Below are 16,246 nucleotides of genomic sequence, written 5' to 3' on the forward strand. Positions count from 1 at the left end.
CACTTGACTTTAAGAAGTTCTTTGTATATATTTTTCATTCAAGTCCTTTACCAGATATGTGCATTGCAAATATTTTCTCCACAGGCTGTAGCTTATATTCTTAACGATGGCTTTCATAGAGCAGAAGTTTTAAATTTTAATAAAGTCCAATTTATCAATTTTTTTCCTTCATAGATGTTGCTTTTGGTATTATAGCTAAAATCTCATCATCAAACCCAAGTTTGCATATCACCTTTTCAATGAATATTTCCAGACTTTCCACAAATCATTCAATATTCTCCAATAATCTTGAATGTTAAAGACTCCACAGGAGTCCATATATAAAGGCACCATAATTAATTGAAGAATTTCAGTTGGGAATTATATAATTTCCATTTTTTCACAATCATAAACAATAATTATGAGAAAACTGATGTAATATTATCATTAATGTCTCCAATCAATTCCATAGCTAAGGGATTAATCAATCAAAATATGTGGATATTATTAAGGCTCTTAATCAAATTACAGCATCGTTACATTGTTGGACGGTTTGCATCTTCATTAAAATGCGAGTTTGTTGTTCTTAAAAATATTTAACGATTGCTAAGAAGATATTTATCTCGTTAAAAGGTAAAACTAAGCTGTGGAATAGTGGTTTCCTTTGTGGTGTTGACATCATGAGGGAGCCTTTTTAGAGGCAGAAACATTCTATATCTTAATCAGAGGTGTGCTTAAACAGTTGTCTACATATTTAAAATTCATGAAATTGTACACTTAAAATGTCTGTACTTTATTGTATGTAAATTAAGCGTCAACATAAAGTAAATAAAAAGAAAAAAGCACAGCACTATTTTGCTTACATTCCAATTTATTTATTTTTTTTAGTGAGTCTGTTAGTTGATTTTTTTTTTCTTGTGAGTAATACATTCATGTTTTTATATCAGATGGCTTTTTATTGTTCTTATTGATTTGGAAGAGATTTTTGAACATCTACCTCATGCATTTTCCATTTATTGCAAATACTGTATGAACTTGTAAGAGTACAGAGTTTGCAGAACATGAGACAAATCAGTGTCATCAGAATTTCTCGTGACCAGAAGGGAACTTGAGTTCTTCCAGACAATCCACCTTCCTGGTGTAGTGTGTAGCACGGATCTCTGTGTGGGAGGGTGTTGTCTAAGAGGTTGTTTGCACACATTTTTCATTCAGAAATAAAGTCATTGTCTTACAGAATACCCTCAATGCCTCATTAATTTCTCCTCTGAGCTGCCTTCATATAGAAAGTGCATCTATAAGCAGATGACAAAAATGGTAGCAAAAATCATATTATTGAGAATCAACAAGGGTTGGTCAAATGAAGGGAATTAAGTGTCAGGTAACTTGATTCCAGTCCTGCTGGAGCCAATAACAAGCCAATGACTTGCCCAATGTGACCATGGGTAAATCTTAACTCCTAGATTCATTCTCCTCATCTACAAAATAGGGAGTTTTGACAAGTTCAGTGATGACAAATAGTTTTCAATAATTTATTAACTTAATAGATTGATGGCAGATAACCAGAAAGGTTTCTTGGAAAAAAAAAAACAAAACCAAACCTAAAACTCTAGTGAGGCCTTACCTTGGGTTATTGAATGCAATGCTGTGATTGATTAGTGATGTCTGCCATGGGTACAGCAATAGAAAGTGGTACTACCTATGTAACATAGTTGCTATTCCTGGATTAAATAATATTTAAACTTTTCTTTAACTTAATTCATTAATGATTGTTTGCAAAGTATCTAGTCAGAGACCAGAGAAGCTAGCAGGCCTGGCAGAGAAGCTTCTTAGCTGTCAGCCCTAGGAAAGGCAGTGAGTAGCATATGGCAAGTGATCAATAAGCTAGCTGTCATCAATAGTCAAATAAGAAAGGTATCGTGTCTAGAACATGCTAGGAAGGGACCCAGAGTGTGGTTCTTGGTCTCCTGTACAAGTTCTCTCTAAAATTGCTTCCAAACAAAGATATGTGGTAGGGATAGACCTCCGGGAATATCTGTGCTATAGGTGAGGAAAGAAAACGAGTCTCCCGGAAGCAGAGAAGTGCAGTCCTGGGATCCTGCCATGAACAAGAAGAGTGGGCCCCAGAGGAGACGGGTGTCAGATTCCAAGGCTGACACACCAAGGGGCACCAAGGTCTTAATTCTACAGGGAGCTCAGAGATCTCAAGTGGTAAGTCACTTTGATTACGAAATTTCCCTCTCTTGTTTTGTTTTTAAACTGAATTCGAGAAATCCCATCATAAAAGTTAAAACGAAACTTTAGGTCATGCAAGTTCAACAGCTGTTTTTTTCCAGCAGCTTGGCTGTGCTGTTTAAGGAAGTGTTCATTCTGCACTCTCTCTTTCTTTTCTCCTCGGTGTCTTCCCAATGAGCATCTTCGTAAAGCAATTTTGACAAGTCACCTATGGCTCAGTGGCTGTGAAGGGGCACCCGAGGTCAGAAACAACCTCTGTGAATAGAGGGTCAGAAATGGGTACCCTGCTGTGGAAATAGATCTGGATTCTTACATGATTCTTTTTTTTTTTTTTTAATTTATTTATTTATTGGCTGTGTTGGGTCTTCGTTTCTGTGCGAGGGCTTTCTCTAGTTGCGGCGAGCGGGGGCCACTCTTCATCGCGGTGCGTGGGCCTCTCACCATCGCGGCCTCTCTTGTTGCGGAGCACAGGCTCCAGACGCGCAGGCTCAGTAATTGTGGCTCACGGACTCAGTTGCTCCGCGGCATGTGGGATCTTCCCAGACCAGGGCTCGAACCCGTGTCCCCTGCATTGGCAGGCAGATTCTCAACCACTGCACCACCAGGGAAGCCCTTACATGGTTCTTAAGGATTGTGATTAGATGCAACAGCATCCTGGGAATCAGGATTTCTGCTTTCATTTTCCAGCTCTGTCCCAAGTGTCCTCAACGGTCACAAAATTATGCAATGAATTCGAAAAGACATTTGCATTTAATTTAGTCAACCCTTTCCCTTTACAATTGAGAGAATAAATTATGGACGTGAGATGATTTGTCATAGGTTGTACAACTACTCTGTGACAAGCCAGGGCTGGTGAATGGGCATGTCAGAATGAAAGCCATCATTCAATTCCGAGGTAAAAGACAAGAACCAGGCAGAAATATACAGTGAGGTACCCAGGAACCCCAGAGACTGTCCAATGCGCTGGTCCCCGGGTCTGCCTGTAATATCAGAATACCCTGGGCAGTGATTTATAACGTGGAAGGGACGCCTTAACCTACTCTAACACACTGACTCAGAATCTTTGGAGATAATGCCTCGAATTCTCTGTTTTTGGAGTGTTCCAGGTGACTTTTAACCATGGCCAATTTGGGAGCCATGAATCTGGTTTAAATGCTTCATTTATAGATATGTAAACTGAGGCACGGAGTGGTAAATTGATTTGCTCAGAGTCACTCTGACAATTTAGTAAAACCCCAAACCAGAACTCAGAGATGCAGTCACTATGCCCAGTTACACACTGGGCTGGGCCTGCTTCTTTGGTTCCTGGTACAGGCAGGATCTTCATTCTAACAGAGGCCCCAGAACCTCCAATGTCTTGTGTCTGTAGGTTCATGTCACAGGGCTAAGCAACTGTGGGCCCAGTTGGAATGTAAATGATTTCAAAGAGGATTATTTGATAGGTCTTAACAAGAGGAACATGAAAAGATTCTATCTGAACTTGGGAATATGTAGTTTATCCCACCAAGCCCTTACATCACCATTTCCCACTCAACGCCTAGTAAGTGCTAATAACAGAGGACCTTTTGAGACTCAATAGACTACCTAGAATGTCTATTCTTGTCCTTTATAATAACTCCACGGAATCAATTGGAATTTTGATAGCAGCAAGCTGTTTAGTTGCTCCAGGGGCTTTGGGGGTGCCATTGGGTTGTGGATAGAAGTTGCCCTGACCCTAAGTTCCTGACTGGCTTGGTAATGTGGATTTTAGACATTGCCTTGCCCTACTCTGTCTCCACTGGTGCCCACGGCAATATGGTCTGAGAGACATGGCTTCAAGAACGAGAGGTGAAATGGACTTTGTTGGATTCCCATATTTCCAAAGTGAACACATGATCTCAACTTTATTGATGAAGCAGCCGAAGAACAGGACAAAGTAATGATACGTGCTATGTGTCACAAAATAGAGCACCCAGGTCTCTGGTTATCCAGGCCAGGCTCTTCCCAGGGCCCCTGGTTTCAAGTGTAATGCATGGAACAGTGTGATACAGCATGGCACAGCATAACACAGGGTGGTCTCTTATCCCGCTTTGAATATTTTCCTGACTAATAACTGAGTGGAGAGTGCTGGTTCTGCTGTAGTCTTTCTTCACTTGGGCTGTTGAGGTCTTTATCAATTAAGAATATCTCTGGTCACTGTGGCAAGTCAAAGAGACGTGGAGATTCTTATACTAGCTTTTAAGGCCTCTGCCTGGAGTGACACAAAGTGGGTCATACCACTTCCCTAATATAGGAAAGGAAATAGACAATCAAGTCCAGGAAACACAAAGAGTCCCATACAGGATAAATCCAAGGAGAAACACACCAAGACACATATTAATCAAGCTATCAAAAATTAAATACAAAGAAAAAATATTAAAAGCAGCAAGGGAAAAACAACAAATAACATACAAGGGAATCCCCATAAGGTTAACAGCTGACCTTCCAGCAGAAACTCTGCAAGCCAGAAGGGAGTGGCAGGACATATTTAAAGTGATGAAAGGGGGAAACCTACAACCAAGATTACTCTACCCAGCAAGGATCTCATTCAGATTCGACAGAGAAATTAAAAGCTTTACAGACAAGCAAAAGCTAAGAGAATTCAGCACCAGCAAATCAGCTTTACAACAAGTGCTAAAGGAACTTCTCTAGGCAGGAAACACAAGAGAAGGAAAAGACCTACCAAAACAAACCCAAAACGATTAAGAAAATGGTAACAGGAACATACATATCGATAACTACCTTAAATGTAAATGGATTAAGTGCTCCCACCAAAAGACATAGACTGGCTGAATGGATACAGAAACAAGACCCGTATATATGATGTCTACAAGAGACCCACTTCAGACCTAGGCACACGTACAGACTGAAAATGAGGGGATGGAAAAAGTTATTCCATGCAAATGGAAATCAAAAGAAAGCTGGAGTAGCAATTCTCATATCAGACAAAATAGACTAAAATAAAGACTATTACAAGAGACAAAGAAGGACACTACATAATGATCAAGGGATCAGTCCAAGAAGAAGATAGAACAATTGTAAATATTTATGCACCCAACATAGGAGCACATTAATACATAAGGCAAATGCTAACAGGCATAAAAGGGGAAATCGACAGTAACACAGTCATAGTAGGGGACTTTAATACCCCACTTTCACCAATGGACAGGTCATCCAAAATGAAAATAAATAAGGAAACACAAGCTTTAAATGATACATTAAACAAGATGGACTTAATTGATATTTATAGGACATTCCATCCAAAAGCAGCAGAATACACTTTCTTCTCAAGTGCTCATGGAACATTCTCCAGGATAGATCATATCTTGGGTCACAAATCAAGCCTTGGTAAATTTAAGAAAATTGAAATCATATCAAGTATCTTTTCCGACCACAACGCTATGAGACTAGATATCAATTACAGGAAAAAATCTGGAAAAAATACAAACACATGGAGGCTAAACAATACACTATTGGTTTAGGTTTTTTATCTTGTGAATTGATAGTCTCCTTAGCTTAAGAATTCACTTATTTTTCTTCTTTATTTATAAGAGACTTTAAAACGTCTATCTCTTGTATATTTCATTTTTTGAAAACACAGTATCACCTCTTAACGATACAGAAGTTACAGAACATGAACCATAGTTCTGACCTCAGGATTTCCTCTTAGAAGAAGAGGAACTTAAGCCCTTCCAGGACGGCAGCTTTTTTAAACTCGGGGACTCTCCCCACCAATTGCATCATGTCTGATACACATGGTCCAGCGTGGTTTAGGGACCAAGTTTGTATTTAGCTGCAGTCCACATGCAAGGTTCACTAAATAAGCCCAGGACATTTTTATTCTCCAGTGAGATGACATGATACAGAGGTGCATCTGGAAGCAAGAACTAGAAATAAGACTAAAAGTCTATTATGAGGACAAATGTGTTCATCGAAATGCAAGGGGTTAAGGTCCAGCAGGCATAATCCTGTCTTGCCTGCTAAGTAGCTCTGTGACCCACCCAGATTCCATTAGGCCCACCTGCCTCATCTATGAAATGGGGGGATGCACAAGATCAAGGATGACAAATCAGTTTCGGTGCATGTGTCAACCCAAGAGGATGGTTGGAAGGATAGCGAGGTCTTACACTCGGCTATGAGAAATAGTGATGAGACTCTTTACTGATGTCCTCCATGGGCACGGTGTTAGGGAGGACCCCAGTTTTGTGACATGGCCATTTCTGGGCCAAGAGATACCTATGCTCCCCTCCATTTTATTCTCCCAAGATCATCTGGAATCGGGTCCAGTCTGAGACCAGACATTTAGGACATTAGGAATCACCTGGGAAGTGTTCTTTCCTGCTTAGCTCCATCTAGGAGGAAGGACAGTGGTTAAGCCAATGAACTCCAGGATTTGGATGCTTGGATGCTTATTTCGGCTCTCTGTACCTCAGTTTCCCTATCAGTAAAATGAGTGAATGAAAAGAGTTGACACAGGAGAGCATTGAACAGTGTGTTTTAGCATATAGTAAGTATTTATTAAGTTAACAGTTATGGATATTCATAATGAGGGGATGCAGTGACCAGAGGCTGCTAGGGAGGTACCTGGGGTGTGGACTGTTTCTTGGTAAAGATGTAGTAGGACCTTCTGGAAGACCTGTGCTATAGATGAGGAAATAGAAAGAGTCTCCTGGAAACAGTGGAGCATGGGGTCCTCAGACCCTCACACAAACCAGAGGTGCAGAAGACTCTGGGCCCCCAGAAGGAATGGGAGACAGATCCCAGGTAGGACAGACACAGAGAGTCACCTCGCTCAGGTTCTGCGGGGAGTTCAAAGACTGCCGTCAGCAAATCCCTTTGATTTCTCAATTTCCCTCCTTTGGTTGTGGTTTTCATCTGGATTTGGGAAATCTTAGTGCAAAAGCTAAAACGAAACTCGAGACTGCTCAAGTCCTGTAGCTGTTCTGGCCAGCTGCTAGACTGCCCTCCCCAGGGAGGGGATCCTTCTACCTTCTCTCTCTCTCTCCCCTCCTGGGGGCTTCTCAACGTGCCTGTCATTTAGGAGCCGGTGGATGGCAAGCCTGTGGTCTAGACAATAAGCTGGTAGAGGACAGGTTTAAGTTAGCATTGGGAAAGAATTGAGGCTGCTGCCTTGGAAGCCGGTCTCCATCTTCTTAAGTGACTCTCAAGGAACATCAGGGTCAGGTCGAAGAAGAGCCTGGGAATCCCAAACCCGGGCTACATTTTACAGCTTTGCCCCAGGTTTATTCAGAGATCACAGAATCATAGAAACAATGGAAAGAGGCTGACCATTTAGTGCAGAAGAACCTGAGAGGGTGATGCTCAATTACACATCATGCATCCGTGTTTGGTCCCTGGTCCCTGGTGGGAACTGTTCTCTATCAGAGGTCCCAGAGTCTCCAGTGCTTTGAGTTTACAGGTTCATGGACAGAAGTGAGAGGACAAATGGGCGGAGGACCACTTCAAAATGAAGAGCGATACCTTTAAGGAGGGAGTGCAAGCAGATTCTATTTGAGGTTGTGCACTTGTGGCACTTGGTGGCAGTGCATCTCTACCTATTGACCCCAAGGATGTAGCAGCAGAGGGTGGTCCCAAAAGCAACAAGAACAACAAAAACCCACCTCATGCCTCTTACCATTCCCCACCTTCTGCCCAAGACTTGCCTAGTGCCAGAGGGGCTTCTGAGTGTGGATCATATGGCGGCATCTTAGTCATCTGTACTCTGACTCACTCTGTGCCCCTCCACTCCATTGGAGGTTTAGGGGTCACTCTTTTTTTTCTTTTTTTAATTAATTTATTTATTTATATTTATTTTTTGGCTGTGTTGGGTCTTCGTTTCTGTGCGAGGGCTTTCTCTAGTGTGGTGAGCGGGGGCCACTCTTCATCGCGGTGTGCGGGCCTCTCACTATCGCGGCCTCTCTTGTTGCGGAGCACAAGCTCCAGACGCGCAGGCTCAGTGGTTGTAGCTCACGGGCTTAGTCGCTCCGCGGCATGTGGGATCTTCCCAGACCAGGGCTCGAACCCGTGTCCCCTGCACTGGCAGGCAGATTCTCAAACACTGCGCCACCAGGGAAGCCCCTAAGGGTCACTCTTGATGGGCGTTTGGAGATAGGATCTTGGTGTCTGAAGAGGTACACGGGACCACTGGACCCAGTCCTAGGATGAATGAAGATGCTAATTGCTCCCAGGACTTGGGGGGCCTCCTCGGGGGCTTTGATGAAAACTCTGTGCCTAGGCAGGCAATGGCTGAGCCAGGAGTGGGTTTACAGTAACCCAGGCCCCTGGCTGGCCCCAAGTACGGATTTGAAGCTCGGTCCCTTCCAGCTTCTCCCAAGACATGGCTCCTTGAACTGAGGGAAATGGTGAGGTCACTTACCAGACTCTCTCCCTTCCTGCCTGTGATACAGTATTATCCCCGTTGAATGGAGAGGGAAACTGAGGCCCAGAAAGAGAAGTTGATATGCCTGCGTGCACAGGGAGTCAGTGCCACGTCTGCAATCAGCACTGACATCTCCTGCCTCCCAGGCCTGGACATTTCCAGCCCCCCACGCTCCCAAGTACACCGTTATGTACAGCAGCCATCTCTCCCTGAAACTGGCAAGTGTGAGTCCCATTAGTTGGTCTTTAACTTTGTTGGGGAGGCTGGTTTCCATACAAGTGGGTCCCATTTTTGAAAGAACAGCAAGCCAAGCTCATATACTGCAGTGGGATCTTAGGGGACCATCCAGGAAGAGGAGACCCTGTCTCTTTAAATGCTTGTTCCTAAACCTCTAGAGTTGGGCTTAAGGGGATAGTGATAAAGGGAAGAAAATTTCGGGCATAGGGTGGGCATGCCTGTAAATACCAGCTTGTGGTGTTTGGGGAGCTGGCTCTAGGAGCTGCATCACTGGCCCTGCTCTCTGTCCTCATGACTGAATATCTTCAGTAAATCCCCTACAAGCTGCCTCCTCTCCTCCACCCTCACCATTACTTCTTGCCTGGATCATCGCAGAGACCGGCTCTCAGGTCCTGCCTTCCACACCCCATCCTGCCCACAGCTTTCTCCTCTGAGAGCACACTTCTGATTATGGCACTTTGGCTTCCCTGCCGGTCAAATATCCTCAGGATCTCCCTATCACTTTCAGAATTGAACCCCAGCTGTCCACCTTGACATTCAAGATCCTCTAAAACATGACTCCAAGCTCGCATTCTAAAATTTCTGAACTTTCCTCCTATTCCTGGACCGAATTCCAGCCAGATGAAATTTCTGCTTCTTGCCTACTCATCTGCCCATCCTGAACTAATTCTGTAGAATCCTCTGCTCTAATCTCGCCCCACCCTTTAAGGCAGGTCCTGCTTATGTTTCTTCTTCACTGAAAAGTGCCACCTGACTATTAAGTCTGTTGTCACCAGCATTCCTCTGAGGTCTCAGTTCACATAAGATCTCTGGGGCTGAGGATAGATGGATGGGAATGATGAGAGGCAGGGAGAAATCCCAAAGGCTATTGCAATAGATCTCCCTCCCACGAGATTTCACTGTGTGGGAGGGAGGGCTTGGTGGGCAGGTGAGGAAGGGAATGGCTGTGGGATGGTGCTGGACACGCGACTTGAAGCCCTGGAGTCCCAGCAAGCTGCGGTGGGGCACCGGAACCCCAGAGCTGGAATGGCCCTGTCTGTCTTGAACCTCGGCATGGAGAGCAACCAAGTCAAAAGGCCATTCATTGGGGGCATGCCCCCCACTTCCTAAAACCGTGGATTTTTCTGGGTTTGTCTCAGCTTCTCTGCTCCCCTGGCGGCTCTGCTTGATTTTTATAGAGTTGTGATCCATTATTTTATAGGAGGTAGAGAGTTAGGAGGATGCAAGGGAAGCCTTTCTCTTAGTAGGGTCACGGTCAAGGAATGATGAAATGAGATCCAAGATCTGCAGAGTAAGCAGTGGGGTCCTGGGGAGGCTTCCTGGAAGAAAAAAAGGGAACCAGTGGAGCGGGCCTGGACACATCTTCCATCTGGTGCCAAGACTAACAGGGCTGAGATAGGAAGAGGAGGTACAGTTATGCCCAATCTAAGAACAGGAAAGCCTCTGAGCTGGATCAGCTTAGGGGCTCCACTTCCTTTTCATTGAAAATCCTTTTGTAGAAAAGGGAAGAAGAAATGAAACTGGTCATAAGAAAGATAAGCAGATCCAAAGTTCCCCCTGTTGGGCTGAATGAAGGACTCCAGGAATCCTAGTTATAAAGCTCTTGGATCATAACATCAGCAGAGTTCAAAGCTGGCAGATAAAGATCTTGTAGTGCTGTGGTTTTCAAACCTCAGCTTAGTTGTCATATTCTTTCTCCAAGTGAGATCATGGACGGAATCTCAATGATCAACCAGGGCAAGTGGAGCCGTCTGTACGAGGCAGAAGCTGGAGGCCCTGGTCCCTCATGCCAGGCCTCCAGGGAACTGCTCAGAGTGAGATGCACTGATGAGATATCTCCCCCGCCACCCCCACACACATCAAGAACTAATGGGCAGGGGTGAACACAGCATGCACATGTGTTCTACTTGCTGAGGATTGGCTCCCTCTAGTGGACAGTTGGTGCAGAGGTACGCAGGGCATCAGAGAAAAACACTGCATCCAATATTGGCTTGGAAGTATTTTAGAGACATTTGTCCAGCTACCCCTGAACTCTGTGCTCATCCCTGCTTCTGTCTAGGCTCCCTCTGCCCAAGTAGAACGTCCTCTTTGAAGATCTATGGATGATGCACGGGTGTGGAGGATGGCACGGGGGCCCTGTCCAGAGGTGACTGAACACCTCTTGTGGATGTCAGAGCAATAGGTCAAGGGCTATGGCCTTCAACTGATGAAGCCCCTTACCTCTAGGAACTTCCTCAAGGTGAAGGCCTGAGTGTCCCTGTCCTGGGACCAGGGGAAATGCCTGCTTGTGTCCACTAGATAAAAGCCCTGTGCACATCAACACGGGATGTGGCAATAGGGGAGGAGTCAGAAGCTGAACCTTAATTTCCACGTCTGGAATTGGGCTAATACAACTTGTGAGGCTTAAATGCACTGAGGTACACAAAGTGTTTTCAAAAGTGGCTACTGGCACGTGGTGAATTCTCCGTAAGTTTAATAGTCGTTACTTTTAGGGACTTCAGAAGAAGTATGGTCTGGCGTCTCTGGGCAGAGACTCAAAAGTGTAAGACAATGGAATTCTCATAATTTCTCCCCCAAATTGACCTGGGGTTCCAAACTGAGACATGTTGCAGTGGGGATGGTTTTTCAGGAATGCCTGTGTTATGGAAAAAGAAACAGGAGGAATACCAGCTAGAGGGGCAATGTCCAAGATACTGTGACGAGGATTAGATGTTTTTGTTTTTTGTTTTTTGCTTTCCCACAGTCTGTGAAATTTATTGAGATTTCTGGCCTATAAAACTGGAGAATATAGCAACCCACCTGCACTAGCCTCCTTTTTCAAATGGTAACAAGTGCTTCAACCTGTTCTTAGTTTCATTTATTTATTTTTTTAACACCTTTATTGGAGTATAATTGCTTTACAATGGTGTGTTAGTTTCTGCTGTATGACAAAGTGAATCAGCTATATGTATACATATATCCCCATATCCCCTCCCTCTTGCATCTCCCTCCCTCCCTCCCTTTCCCACCCCTCTATATGGTCACAAAGCAGCAAGCTGATCTCCTTCTGCTATGTGGCTGCTTCCCACTAGCTATCTATTTTACATTTGGTAGTATATATAAGTCCATGCCACTCTCTCACTTCGTCCCAGCTTACCGTTCCCCCTCCCCGTGTCCTCAAGTCCATTCTCTACGTCTACATCTTTATTCCTGTCCTGCCCCTAGGTTCTTCATAACCTGTTTTTTTGTTTTTTAGATTCCATATATATGTGTTAGCATACAGTATTTATTTTTCTCTTTCTGACTTACTTCACTCTGTATGACAGACTCTAGGTCCATCCACCTCACTACAAATAACTCAATTTTGTTTCTTTTTATGGCTGAGTAATATTGCATTGTATATATGTGCCACATCTTCTTTATCCATTCATCTGTCGATGGACACTTGGGTTGCTTCCATGTCCTGGCTATTGTAAACAGTGCTGCAATGAACATTGTGGTACATGACTCTTTTTGAATTATGGTTTTCTCAGGGTGTATGCCCAGTAGTGGGATTGCTGGGTCGTATGGTAGTTCTATTTTTAGTTTTTTAAGGAACCTCCATACTGTTCTCCGTAGTGGCTGTATCAATTTACATTCCCACCAACAGTGCAAGAGGGTTCCCTTTTCTCCACACCCTCTCCCGCATTTACTGTTTGTAGATTTTTTGATGAGGGCCGTTCTGACAGTGAGGTAATACCTCATTGTAGTTTTGATTTGCATTTCTCTAATGATTAGTGATGTTGAGCATCCTTTCATGTATTTATTGGCAATCTGTATATCTTCTTTGGAGAAATGTCTGTTTAGGTCTTCTGCCCATTTTTTAATTGGGTTGTTTGTTTTTTTTAATATTGAGCTGCCTGGGCTGTTTATATATTTTGGAGATTAATCCTTTGTCCGTTGATCTGTTTGCAAATATTTTCTCCCATTCTGAGGGTTGTCTTTTCGTCTTGTTTATAGTTTCCTTTGCTGTGCAAAAGATTTCAAGTTTCATTAGGTCCCACTTTTTATTTTTGTTTTTATTTCCATTACTCTAGGAGGTGGGTCAAAATATTTTGCTGTGATTTATGTCAAAGCGTGTTCTTCCTATGTTTTCCTCTAAGCGTTTTATAGTGTCTGACCTTACATTTAGGTCTTTAATCCATTTTGAGTTTATTTTTGTGTATGGTGTTAGGGAGTGTTCTAATTTCATTCTTTTACAAGTAGCTGTCCAGTTTTCCCAGCACCATTTATTGAAGAGGCTATCTTTTCTCCCCTGTATATTCTTGCCTCCTTTATCAAAGATAAGGTGACCATATGTGCGTGGGTTTATCTCTGGGCTTTCTATCCTGTTCCATTGATCTATATTTCTGTTTTTGTGCCAGTACCATACTGTATTGATTACTGTAGCTTTGTAGTATAGTCAGAAGTCAGGGAGCCTGATTCCTCCAGCTCCGTTTTTCTTTCTCAAGGTTGCTTTGGGTATTCGGGGTCTTTAGTGTTTCCATACAAATTGTGAAATTTTTTGTTCTAGTTCTGTGAAAAATGCCAGTGGTAGTTTGATAGGGATTGCATTGAATCTGTAGATTGCTTTGGGTAGTAGAGTCATTTTCACAATGTTGATTCTTCCAATCCAAGAACATGGTACATCTCTCCATCTGTTTGTACCGTCTTTAATTTCTTTCATCAGTGTCTTATAGTTTTCTGCATACAGGTCTTTTGTCTCCTTAGATAGGTTTATTCCTAGGTATTTTATTCTTCTTGTTGCAATAGTAAATAGGAGTGTTTCCTTAATTTCTCTTTCAGATTTTTCATCATTAGTGTATAGGAATACAAGAGATTTCTTTGCATTAATTTTGTATCCTGCTACTTTACCAAATTCATTGATTAGCTCTAGTAGTTTTCTCGTAGCACCTTTAGGATTCTCTATGTATAGTATCATGTCATCTGCAAACAGTGACAGTTTTACTTCCTCTTTTCTGATTTGGATTCATTTTATTTCTTTTTCTTCTCTGATTGCTGTGGCTAAAACTTCCAAAACTATGTTGAATAATAGTGGTGCGAGCGGGCAACCTTGTCTTGTTCCTGATCTTAGTGGAAATGGTTTCAGTATTTCACCATTGAGAATGATATTGGCTGTGGGTTCGTCATATATGGCTTTTATTATGTTGAGGTAAGTTCCCTCTATGCCTACTTTCTGGAGGGTTTTTATCATAAATCGGTGTTGAATTTTGTTGAAAGCTTTTTCTGCATCTATTGAGATGATCATATGGTTTTTCTCCTTCAATTTGTTAATATGGTGTATCATATTGATTAATGTGCATATATTGAAGACTCCTTGCATTCCTGGGATAAACCCCACTTGATCATGGTATATGATCCTTTTAATGTGCTGTTGGATTCTGTTTGCTAGTATCTTGTTGAGGATTTTTACACCTATGTTCATCAGTGATATTGGCCTGTAGTTTTCCTTTTTTGTGACATCTTTGTCTGGTTTTGGTATCAGGGTGATGGTAGTCTCATAGAATGAGTTTGGGAGTGTTCCTCCCTCTGCCATATTTTGGAAAAGTTTGAGAAGGATAGGTGTTGGCTCTTCTCTAAATGTTTGATCGAATTCACCTGTGAAGCCATCTGGTCCAGGGCTTTTGTTTGTTGGAAGATTTTTAGTCACAGTCTCAATTTCAGTGCTTGTGATTGGTTTGTTTATATTTTCTATTTCTTCCTGGTTCAGTCTTGGAAAGTTGTGCTTTTCTAAGAATTTGTCCATTTCTCCAAAGTTGTGCATTTTATTGGCATATTGTTGCTTGTAGTAATCTCTCATGATCCTTTGTATTTCTGCAGTGTCAGTGGTTACTTCTCCTTTTTCATTTCTAATTCTATTGATTTGAGTCTCCTCTCTTTTTTTCTTGATGATTCTGGCTGATGGTTTATCAATTTTATCTTCTCAAAGAACCAGCGTTTAGTTTTATTGATCTTTGCTATTGTTTCCTTCATTTCTTTTTCATTTATTTCTGGTCTGATCTTTATGATTTTTTTCCCTCTGCTAACTTTGGGGTTTTTCTGTTCTTCTTTCTCTAATTGCTTTAGGTGTAAGGTAATGTTGTTTATTTGAGATGTTTCTTGTTTCTTGAGGTAGGAGTGTATTGCTATAAACTTCCCTCGTAGAACTGCTTTTGCTGCATCCCATAGGTTTTGGGTCGTCATGTTTTCATTTTCATTTGTTTCTAGGTATTTTTTGATTTCCTCTTTGATTTCTTCAGTGATCACTAACTAAGTAGTGTATGTTTAGCTTCCATGTGTTTGTATTTTTTACAGATTTTTTCATGTAATTGATATCTAGTCTCATAGTGTTGTGGTCAGAAAAGATACTTGATATGATTTCAATTTTCTTAAATTTACCAAGGCTTGATTTGTCACCCAAGATTTGATCTATCCTGGAGAATGTTCCATGAGCACTTGAGAAGAAAGTGTACTCTGTTGTTTTTGGATGGAATGTCCTATAAATATCAATTAAGTCCATGTTGTTTAATGTATCATTTAAAGCTTGTGCTTCCTTATTTATTTTCATTTTGGATGATCTGTCCATTGGTGAAAGTGAGGTGTTAACGTCCCCTACTATGATTGTGTTATTAAAGTCCCCTACTATGATTGTGTTACTGTTGATTTCCTGTTTTATGGCTGTTAGCATTTGCCTTATGTATTGAGGTGCTCCTATGTTGGGTATATAAATATTTACAATTGTTCTAACTTCTTCTTGGATTGATCCCTTGATCATTATGTAGTGTCCTTCTTTGTCTCTTGTAATAGTCTTTATTTTAAAGTCTATTTTGTCTGATATGAGAATTGCTACTCCAGCTTTCTTTTTATTTCTATTTGCATGGAATATATTTTTCCATCCCTCACTTTCACTCTGTGTGTGTCCCTAGGTCTGAAGTGGGTCTCTTGTAGACAGTATATATACAGGTCTTGTTTCTGTATCCATTCAGCTAGTCTATATCTTTTGGTAGGAGCATTTAATCCATTTACATTTAAGGTAGTTATCGATATATATGTTCCTATTACCATTTTCTTAATTGTTTTGGGTTTGTTTTTGTAGGTCTTTTCCTTCTCTTGTGTTTCCTGCCTAGAGAAGTTCCTTTAGCTTTTGTTGTAAAGCCGGTTTGCTGGTGCCGAATTCTCTTAGCTTTTGCTTGTCTGTAAAGTTTTTAATTTCTCGGTCAAATCTGAATGAGAACGTTGCTGGGTAGAGTAATCTTGATTGTAGGTTTCCCCCTTTCATCACTTTAAATATGTCCTGCCACTCCCTTCTGGCTTGCAGAGTTTCTGCTGAAAGATCAGCTGTTAACTTTATGGGGGTTCCCTTGTATGTTATTTGTTGCTTTTCCCTTGCTGCTTTTAATACTT

This window comes from Balaenoptera ricei, chromosome 20 (genome assembly GCF_028023285.1).
Source record: "Balaenoptera ricei isolate mBalRic1 chromosome 20, mBalRic1.hap2, whole genome shotgun sequence".
Lineage (NCBI taxonomy): Eukaryota > Metazoa > Chordata > Mammalia > Artiodactyla > Balaenopteridae > Balaenoptera > Balaenoptera ricei.